This window comes from Argiope bruennichi, chromosome 10 (assembly GCF_947563725.1).
Source record: "Argiope bruennichi chromosome 10, qqArgBrue1.1, whole genome shotgun sequence".
In the NCBI taxonomy this organism is placed as follows: Eukaryota; Metazoa; Arthropoda; class Arachnida; order Araneae; family Araneidae; genus Argiope; species Argiope bruennichi.
Window position 1 is genome coordinate 90,202,507 of NC_079160.1, and position 11,091 is coordinate 90,213,597.

Consider the following 11,091-nt stretch of genomic DNA (forward strand, 5'->3'; position numbering starts at 1 on the left):
TAAATAAATTTGATTTTATTTACTCATAAGTTTGCAAGATGTTTTCACAAATTTTGAAAGACAAAAGTATTTGTAAAATAAAAATACATTTATATATAACTATATGATTTTCGGTGGAAGATATTTTTAAATATTATGTGGATGAATTTGAATTCTTATGTACCTGATAATGTCTATCACGATTACCTTTTTTAGAAAATGCCATATTACATATTTGACAAATGAAAGGTTTCACCTTAGTATGATAACGAATGTGTTGTTTTAAATAACTTTTCAGCGAAAATGTTTTACTGCATAATTCACAAGAATAAGGTTTTTCGTCTGTATGAATTCGAGAATGGGCGGTTAAACGACGTTTCTCAAAAAATGTTTTATTGCATACATCACAATAATGAATCTTCACTTTCTTATGAATACGATAATGCTTGTTTAAAAGGCGTTTCTGAGAAAATGCTTTATTGCATACATCACAAGAATACGGTGTTTCGTTCGTATGTATAAGGAGATGCGTCTTTAAACTGGATTTCTGGGAAAATCCTTTACCACAGAAATCACAAACAAAAGATTTTTCATTTGTATGAGTCTGATGATGATAATTTAAATGAGATTTCTGAGAAAATTCTTTGTTACATATATCACAAGAATAAATTTTTTCATTTGTATGAATACGATAATGTCGAAATAAATTACTTTTATCATTAAAACCTCTACTACATATGTTGCATACAAAAGGTTTTTGATTTGTATGAGTATGGTAATGTCGAATTAAATTACCTTTACCAGAAAATGTTATGCCACAAACGTCACAAGTAAAAGCCCTCTTACTCTTACGAGTAGTGTACCTTTTGATATTTGAATCATTATTCTGGATATGAATGTCATCTTTAATTTCTTTGGAGCATATATCAGTCACAAAAGATGTTTCCTCTTCTTTAACAGACGATTGCATTCTTTATGTTATGGAATCCTTTCTTTACATTCTTCTTCTTTTTCCCTTAAAAATGAATTCCAATAGTATCAGTAATAATTATCCAGTAAGACTGCTTTTCATCTGTACAATCAGCATAATGTTCTACTGCATTTCGAAGTAGCCGAATTTGTTCTTTATCGCAAACGATAATTACCGGATGCCAGTTTACCAGGAAAAGAAAATATATTTTCATTGCAACTTCTCTTCGCAATGATTGTTATCCTAGTCTTGATAGTTTTCACACTGAAACGAAGAAAAATAGATTGGCAATTGAATTCAAAAACTTTAAAGGAGTAAATATTAAAAATAATTGAATGCATAAAAAAATGTTTGGAAATTTTAAATTATTTATTTATTTAGTTCCTTATTAAATGAATAGTCATAAATCAAAACGAATTAAAGAAATGAAAAAGAAGCGAAATATAAATTCTTTGACTATCTATCAATATATTCTTTTTAATTCAGATTGATGAAGCACAGCTAGATTCTATACCCCTTTGAATTGAAAGAATAGAAAAGAGTTTCTTGATATAAAGCAAACTACAAAAAATTAAGATTTAATTTGATCATTAATACAGAAAAAATAAACAACGATTCAAACTTTTTGTAACACTATAGCGTTTTAAGTTTGATTCGTTTAATTTTTAAAATGTACTCTTAATTATGGCACAACGATAGCATATGTACACACATATACAAATGAATTTAATATTCACTGAAAAATGTGTGTATACAAATACAGTATTAAAACAATAAAAAGCACTGTTGTAAAATAGGTTAAATTTTTTTCATTTCTTAAATATTTAAAAATTGCATTCTGTTTGGGGTCGTCGTCCTACTGAAAAATGAAATTTCCATCTAAACCCAAATTTTTAGCACTTTCCTTTAGACTGCTGCGAAGTATATCCAAGTAAACCAAATCGTTTATAATGCCATCTATAAAAATTAAATTTCCTACCCCGGATGAAGCCATGCAACCTCAAAACATGACGGAGTCACCATCATGTTTAACTGTAGGACGTAAGTTTTTTGGATCCAAAGTATTATTAGGCTTTCTCCATACAGTACGATGGCTGTCACTGCCAAAAATGTTGAGTTTTCTTTCATTACTAAATATAACTTTTTTCCAAAGGTTATTGGTCTTCAATTGATGAGTTTTTGGAAACTTCAAATGCTTTTTCTGAGTTTGCAAGCTGATGAACGGTTTATCTCTAATAATACGAGTTTGATATCCAACTTGTCTAATTACATTTCGCACAGTTTCAGCACTTACATTTCTGCCTATGATTTGAGAAATTTCTGTAACAAGTTGGATGAACCATATGGTCGCAACAATCTGAAGGAAAATGCTAAAAATTTGGGTTTAGATCGAAATTCCATTTTCCAGCAGGACAACGACCCCAAACAGAATGCACGTAACGTCAAAATATGGTGTCTTTTTCATTGTAAACAGCAGTTACACACACTACCACAGTACAACGACATCAATGCCATTGAATATTCGTGGGACATACTCGAAAAAGTGGTTCTAGAACGCAAAATTAAAAACAAAATCCATTTAAAACAAGTGTTGGAAGCAGAATGGGATAAAATATCTTCAGATACCACCAAAAATGGGTCGAATCGGTATCATGACGTTTAGAGGCCATTATAAGAGCCAAAAGACTTGCAAATTAATGACACTTTGTTTCTATGCGTGATATTGCAAAAATTTCATTGGTTTATTCTCAATTTTTTGAGGCAAAATTCTGCATATGTTTATTTAAAATGTTTCTGAAATTTTTCTATTTAGATGTTTTTTGTTGATTTTTCTTTATTTTTAATCTAAATTAAGCTATTTTTTATGTGTAAAAATAAAAACATGTTTGCACTTCCCGGCAATGCGTTATTTACATTGAAAGTCGTATTTTTTAAGTAAAAGTAAGGTGTACTCTCCATTTTTTGAGCCACTGTATCTCGCAATTTACAGACAGAACCTCATATTAAAATTTAACAGGAAGAATTGCGATTCCCTTTTCTAATTAAGAGAAAGTCATATCTATGGAAACGTCTGAGACGCATAATGTCAATGAAGTTGCAGTCAACAGTAATTTGAATTTTACAAAATAATTCAAAATTCAGAGTGCAAATAGATAGGGGAGACAAAAAGCACAAAAATAAACACGAAACCGCATTGAGATGTTTGATCCGAAATGACAGAAAGCTATAGCTACACGGAAGTGCAGAAATAATAATTAAAGTGATTTCATTATCATGTGAGAACATGATATTGTTTCCGTTTGAGGTTTTTGGAGTCCCAAAATGAGAAGGCAACAAATTGGCTATTTATCCCTTTTTTATTTATTTATTTTGGAGTCAGCTTTCACACTATAGCTTTTGAAATATCTATCGTCTGCTGATGCAGTTTTATTTTGGAGTTGGCTTTCACAGTTTAGTTTTTCCATTATTTATCTTCTGCTAATGTAGTAAGTATTTCCCTACACAATCACAGTGTTATAGCCTAATTCGCGCAACATTTTTAAAAAATAAACCAAACAAGTTAAAATATTGTTTGTTTAATTAATAAAGATTGTTGTTTCAGGGATAATTTCAACTAATTAAAATAGGGGTATTAGAAAATAATGCAGGAGGTTGTCACATTTGGCGATTTATCGCCAACTAAAATTACAACTTAATTTCCAAATTATACATTCTCTGCATTTTTACGAATTGTCTTAATTGATTTAAGTCATTAACAAGTTTAAAACGGTTTGAAACAATCATGAGACTATCAGCTTACACACGCGTCGATATTTAGATTTTTTTCCCCCCATCTCTAAATCGATCGAGCTCCAAAACTTTGTTTGACAGCTAGAAAAAATGAAAATGAAAGTTTAAAAAAATTATCATTATATATATATATATAGAGAGAGAGAGAGAGAGAGAGAGAGAAGCCTCGTGATTGTTTCAAACTGGTTTAAACTGGTAAATGACTTAAATTAATTAAAACAAATAATAACTTAAAAAATAATAATGTTCTCACATGATAACTTGAAATTTGCAATAGTAGATTTCATTTTTTATTTTATTTATTTATTTATTTTCTTATTTTGTGATATTTACATTTGAACAGCGCGTTCATATGCCTAATGATTCATGTTGTACTGACACTTTCTACCAATAACGCTTCAAAATGGCCTATCGGAAAAAGATGAAGATACTTATATTTAGTAATAAAGTGAACTCGGATTATCTGCAATATTAAGAGGCGTAATAATGGCGGTTTACCCGCAAAATCGTATACTTTATACTTTACTTTACTTTATAGCAACTTTTTAGCAATTTTTTTTTAACTTTTTAGCAATACTTTATAGCAATTTTTATTTACATTTAGGATCTAAACCTAGAATTGTGATTTAATAAACAGCTTTAACAGCATTAATTGCCTGTTTTCCGCTTTTTGGTCATATTTAATAACATTATGTAAAATATTTATGCTCATCTTGTTGCGCATTACTCCTTTGCGATGTAAAATCATCCTGCTTATCCGAGATAAGCATTATGCCATCAAATGCTTATCTCGGACCTTGAAACGAATAGTACTTTGAAAAAAAAAATCAAATTTCCGCCCTTTTTAAATTGTGGGAGGGCTATCAAGTCAAACGATTATCTAAGAGGCAGTTGCCTATTTGATAATCGGGGTCTTTCTATTTCCTTCTTCGAAACCTGACTCATTTCAACATCACAATGCCAATCCAGAAAACCACCTGTATATTTCCACTGTGGATGAAACATAATATACGAATCAATGCAAAGATAATTTCAAAAATAAAATACATTAGCAAAACAACAGAAACATGAACAAATTGACAGGAGTCAAAAAATACTAGTAAGTATCTATGAAAAAATATAAACCTTTATTAAAAAATTTTACATGTTTTTTAAAGGCATAAGTAATCAAAAATATCTGCTTCAAAGGAAAAATTGAGTTTTGAAGAAATAAGAGAATCTTCATCAAAATCACACACGGTGGAAAATGGGTATCCTTTATAATAACACTTTCACTGAAATCGCTATATTTCCACAGGGAAAAATTACAGAATATCATTATCAAAACAAAACCATTTCTTAGGCTATAAACATGATAATAATATAATTCATTAATTTATAATATATTTAAATCTAATAGCAATTTTTTTACATATAACAGTTCTTACAGGAAGGTTTTCAAAATTAATTTCATTATTATCTGACAAACATCAAATAAATTAAAATAGCATTCTTACTTTTACAGCATTATCAGCAAAGGGGAAATATTACGGTTGTTTTCACCAATAGCGCTTGACTCAAGAAATGTTTTAAAATATTAATTTTTTTCCATTGTAAATTTTACATTCATAAAAATAAAACAATGCAAAAATAAGTAATTTTCGCAAAGAAAAAAAAAGTATGTTGGGTGTTACATTTTAATTTGAATGAATATAATAATGTTTAATCAGAACACGTTTTCTAAAAAAGGCCTTGTGAACATATCGCAAACAAATGGTTTTTCATCCCTATGAGTTCTGTAGTTTTCACCTCAATGGCATTTTCGAGAAAATACTTTATTGCATAAGCTACAATAATAAGGTTGCTTATTTGCCTGAGTAAGAAAATGCTTATTTAAATTATAGCTTTGTATAAATTGTTTCTGACATACAGATTAGGTAATAAGCATTTAATTAGTATTTTTTATACTTTTTTATTTTTATTTTTTTGAGAAATGCGTTTTTGCACAACGACATGAAAAAGATTTTTCAATGGTATGGCAACGGCGATTGCAAATCAAATAGTTTTTATCACAAATTAATTTTTAACACACATCACACAGAAAATATTTTTCGTTTGAATGAATAAGATAATGAATCAGAAAATGATAGTTGTGTGAAAATGCCTTTCCACATGCATTACACATGAAATCTTTCTCGGTTTTTTTTGTTTTGTTTTTTGAGAATTTGATTATTTTTTTATCATAACTTCGGATAATTAGATTATTATCATCTATCTGAACTCAAATTTCAATATCCAAATGTACTTCCTTCTCATTGAATGAGCCTTCCATTGTATATGTTTTTAAACACTTTTTTACCCCAAAAATGAGTTAAAATTGTAATATTAATACTTTTCCATGTACATTATTTTTCATCTGTATGAAATAAAATAGATGTTGCTTTATTTCGTATGAGCAAAATAAATAAATAAAATATAAATTTAAAAAAAACATGTATTTTAGCCAGATACAGTTATATTTCCAAAAGCCACCTTATCTGAAAAGGAAATATATTTTCAATATAAATTTTCATCTCCAGCACTTAATTCTAATATTGACATTTATGAGGCTAAAAGTTGAAAAAAATGAAACAGGCTTCCTATTTATACAGAAAAATTTTACAAAATAAATTTTTTAAAATACTTAAATGGATAAACATTTTTAGAAAATTATTGATTTAATTTTAAAAAGAGCGTCATAGCCAATTTTTTCCCTGCTATCTAGCAGCACTTGGCTGTAAAAAGTCAAATGAAAAATATTCGTTTTCTTGACGATCCTCTGAACTAGCATGCGAGGCATCAGCACGCCCCTAACTAGCTCTCTTCATCGTCTACCATTCCTGTCATAATGATGGAGATTAAAATTTGTTGTAGTAAATGACTTACAATTAAAAAATTGATAGAAATGAAGAAGTAAGAAGCATCTTTATAAAATCCAATCGTTATTTGTTATTCAACAGCATTCTCCCCTCCCCCCATAATTAAACGAAGATTAGCAAATTAATTTTAATTGGCAATAATTAGCAAATAAATTTTAACATTTATTATTGCATTTATTAGAATTGTAAACGCAAAAATAAATGGTAAAAATGGCTACAGTAAACCAAAATAAAAAAATTATTTCACATAATCAAAATTTAAAGCTTTTTAAAAATTCAAATAAGAATGATAAAATGAATAATATAATGGTAAAAAAAATTATTAAAAGTTGCATAATTTAAAATTACTATACAAAATATTATAATTCTAATCAAATAATAAATACTGCCAGAAATCTAAAAATGTGAAAAAAATGGAAAATTATATATAAATACATAAGTAGAAAGACAGCCTTTTCACCAATATTTTGCAAATTATTGGAAATATACATAATATATAAATAAAAGACATATAAATATAATACATAATATATTTTATAATAAATACATAATATATAAATATAATAATTAAACATAAAATTCTAATCTAAATATGCACTATTGAAAAACTCTAAATTTAGATAGAAAGTTAAAAATTTCTGCATTTAAAATTATAAAAAAAAATAGCACAATCTTTAAATAATTACATAAATAAAGAAAATTAAGTTAAAAGAAATATATCTCATTTAAAATGTCCAAATGTTAATTTTTTTTTTTTTAAGAAATGAGGCATTTAAATAGAAAACTTTTTATCAATATGTACAAAAATCACTTTTTAACCATTAATTTTGAATACTTTTAGAGATTTTTTCATCGATTCGCATTAATAAAGATACTGTAAATGTCTAAAATTACTTTTTCCCCTAAAAGCTTTTATTTGGTTATTTGTTTTCTTTTCCAAGCAACAGCTAGAGGAGCTATTATAAAAAAAAAAATTGATGATAATAATTTGTCTATTGAATTATTTTTTTCTCTAATTTCTGCAATAAAATAAGCTATCTAATAAGCCAAACAATTATAATAATCTAGTAAGCCAAATCCAAAATCTATTACCAACTTACCCAAAGGTTAGTTGTTTGCCTCTGATCTTAAATGTTTAACCTCAGATTTTAATTTCGATTATTTAATAAAAATTTATAATATACTTAAAAGCAAAAATATGATATAGCAGCTAAAACTAAACATATAGCATATAAACATATAATGCTGAAGTAACTTCTGCTATGTGTTAAATAATTAAACATATAGCAGTAGATACTTCAGTATTAAAAAGAATTAAGAAATAAGTTTACTTATAGGACAATTTAGATTTGATAATATAAAGATTTTCTTAGAATATAATATTTTTAGAAAATATTAATGTAACAAAAATTATGAATAAATTCATCACAAATAGATGCAGTAAAATATTTAGAAACTAAAATAAACATATTTAAATGAATCAAATAAATTTTAAATATATTATTTTTATATTCTAAATTATCTAAATGCATGAAAATCGTTCATTTGAATAATGAACGATTTTACATTCCGAACTCCATAAAACGAACTCCCATACTAAATATTAAAATGCATACTTTTAAACTAACTAAACAAATAATTTCAAGAATGTTAGAATAAAATAAAAACTATTACATTAATTTAAATAAATAATAACTAAATTGTTAATAGAATTAAATGAATAATAACTAAATTGTTAATAGTTTGCATTAATACAATAAATGCAAACTTTATTTTATTATATTAATTTAAATATTAGATATATTATTGCATTATACAAAATAGAATTTAAAAAAAGTTACTTTAAAAAAAATGTAAAGATTAAAATCTATCATGAGTGCAATCAAAGTTTGTGCAAGCAGAACTCTGTTTTGCACAAACTATAAAATTTAACCAAAAGCACCATATCAATCATTAAACATTTTAATCAGAAAGCAGGTGATTTTTTCCCTCCATCTCAGTTATTTAATAATAAGGGAGTAATTTGCTTTGAGTCAGTGGTAGTCATTTACATAAGCAACATTTTAATTTTAGATCATTCTTACTATCATAGATTGAAATATCAACACCAATTTTCCTCAGAAAGACTGGAAATTAAGTCAAAAATAAGAATTTTTTTTTATTAGTAGAATTTTGAATGTTTCCAACATTTCAAATATTTAGAAGTCATTTTATCTAATTGACTTAAATCCAAAGTATAAGCTGCAAAATCTAGATGTTAGCTTTTTACCTTCAACTTGAATCATGTAACAATAATTCCTATTTTAATGATAGGTATGTTCTTAAAATGAGAATGAAAATGGTACTGGTATTTCCTCTCTTCATTTAAGAGCAGTTGACTCCAATTTCACATTCCATATGTCTAAATTTGAAATATAGCATTGCTTCTTTAAAAATACTATGAATATTTTCAGGGGTTCCTGTTTGCATATATTGCCAAATTTTATATACTATATTTTAGAACATGCTGCTTAATTTTTTTCTTACTTCAAACATCTGCAACCATTGTTTCTTCTTTAAAAGTTGTTTATGTAAGACATTTATAGAGAGAGCAGTTAATGTGAAAAATCATCCATTTATTTGGCAAGTTTCTTAAGCTGCTTTTTATGACACTAATAGTGATACCTAAGCAGATTTCAAAGGACAGTGATTTTGAAAGCAGCAAGTGATTTTTCATTTACCTTAAGAGAGCAATCTAAGAAACTTCTAGTGTTGCAGAATAGAAATTAGAAGATATGACAATACAGTTAAAAATTCAGTGGCTCAAAACATTTCACAGATTTTTATTGTAATTATTTCACAATAACAACAAATACAATGCCACCATGTATTTATACCTAAATGTTACATAAAATCCTAATAAATTACATTATGCAATATGTTCAGCATGTGTTGCAAGTTTAAATTGCAACATTTGATATGTTATTATCAGACCTCTTTTTGTTATTTTTGAAAGTATAGATTTATTAACTGTGAAAACCTATTTAAAATATTCTCTCCTTTGACGATAATGTTATAATAATGAATAATAATTAAATTTAATTATAATACTATTAATTACTAATTTATATTTACTACATTAATAATTTTATAACGATTATATCATTTATATATTATTTTCAATAGATTTACAGGAAGGGAAGTAAAATTTTAGGGAAAAAAATTATAGCTAAATTGAAAAAAATAATTGATAAATTGACATACTTGCCAATTAAATTCAAGACGTTTACCACATTAAAAATGAAAAATGTTATATACGCTAATTATAAAATAACCGCTGCTTTAGCTTTATCTATATTATAGAAAGATAAAATAATTTATACATTCTAATACTTTGCTACCAGATGTCTCACCTGTTTTTTTACATCTGTTCGAAAGAATCTCTTGTCTATTGCTAATCAACGCATTGCTCTTACCCAATGGCTCTGGATGGATAATTTTTTCCAATAGAAGGATCCGGATTTTCCAATTTATCGACTAAACGATTATACAATTTGGATCCGGATTCTAAAACACGACTAAACGATTATACAATTTGATCTGGATGCTCCGAAGCATATTGACAGAAAGATTATACAATTTGAAACAAAACTTTGTATTTTTACACGTGTAAGCTGTTTTTTGGCAAAATCAAAATATAGTTATTCATGCGAAGAATTGAAAAAAATTGATCCGAACTTATGATTTAGATTTGAAGTGAAGCTGTTTTAATCATCTCAAACCATTAATAGATTATTCGTTTGTAGGAACAGGTTGTGAGTAACGCAACTCATCATCGCAAGTTATTGTGGTTCACACGTAACTAAATATTATAAATAATTATTAATGTTTTGTATTTGTTTAATTGTTATAATTGTTCATGTTTGTTTTTGAAGTAATTGCATCAAAAATATTTTATATATTATTTTTGTGTTAAATGAAACTATTTTTCTGCTGTTGCATCTGGCAACGAGATTTATATTGTAAAAATAAATAGAACGAGTGAGATGCTCGCCGTTGCTTGGATTTGACGTAGTTTGTGTTTTTATTTTAATTTCTTTAAAATACTTTAAATCGTTGGTCGTAATATCCTAAAATAAGAAATGTTTATTTTATGTATCGAGCGTTTACAATCTGCACATTAAAACGCAGAGTCATACGCCGATAAAGTGGTGACCCGGAAACAGAACTGCAATGGCGACCAGCGAAAAACACGAACCGAAACTAAGTGCAACGGAAACTGCAGCTAATGGTGAAGTAGCCAAGGTTAGTATAAAAATACCTCCATTTTGGACAGAAAAGCCAGAAATTTGGTTTTACCAAGTGGAGGCGCAATTTTCCATTAGTGGTATTAAATCGGAGGAAACAAAATTTCATTATTTAATTGCGCAGATGGAACCAAGATTTGTTGAAAATTTATGGGATATAGTCACTGAT

The 11,091-nt window shown here is 27.1% G+C and overlaps 1 long non-coding RNA gene across 1 annotated transcript; it reads right to left on the reverse strand.

The window, feature by feature from the left end:
* Positions 1–10,022, reverse strand: LOC129988415 (uncharacterized). Its single transcript, XR_008785649.1, has 2 exons — positions 9,880–10,022; positions 1–1,213 (listed from the first exon to the last, which is right to left on the reverse strand). It is a non-coding gene; the product is annotated as an uncharacterized LOC129988415 (long non-coding RNA).
* Between the last annotated feature and the right edge of the window lie 1,069 nt (positions 10,023–11,091).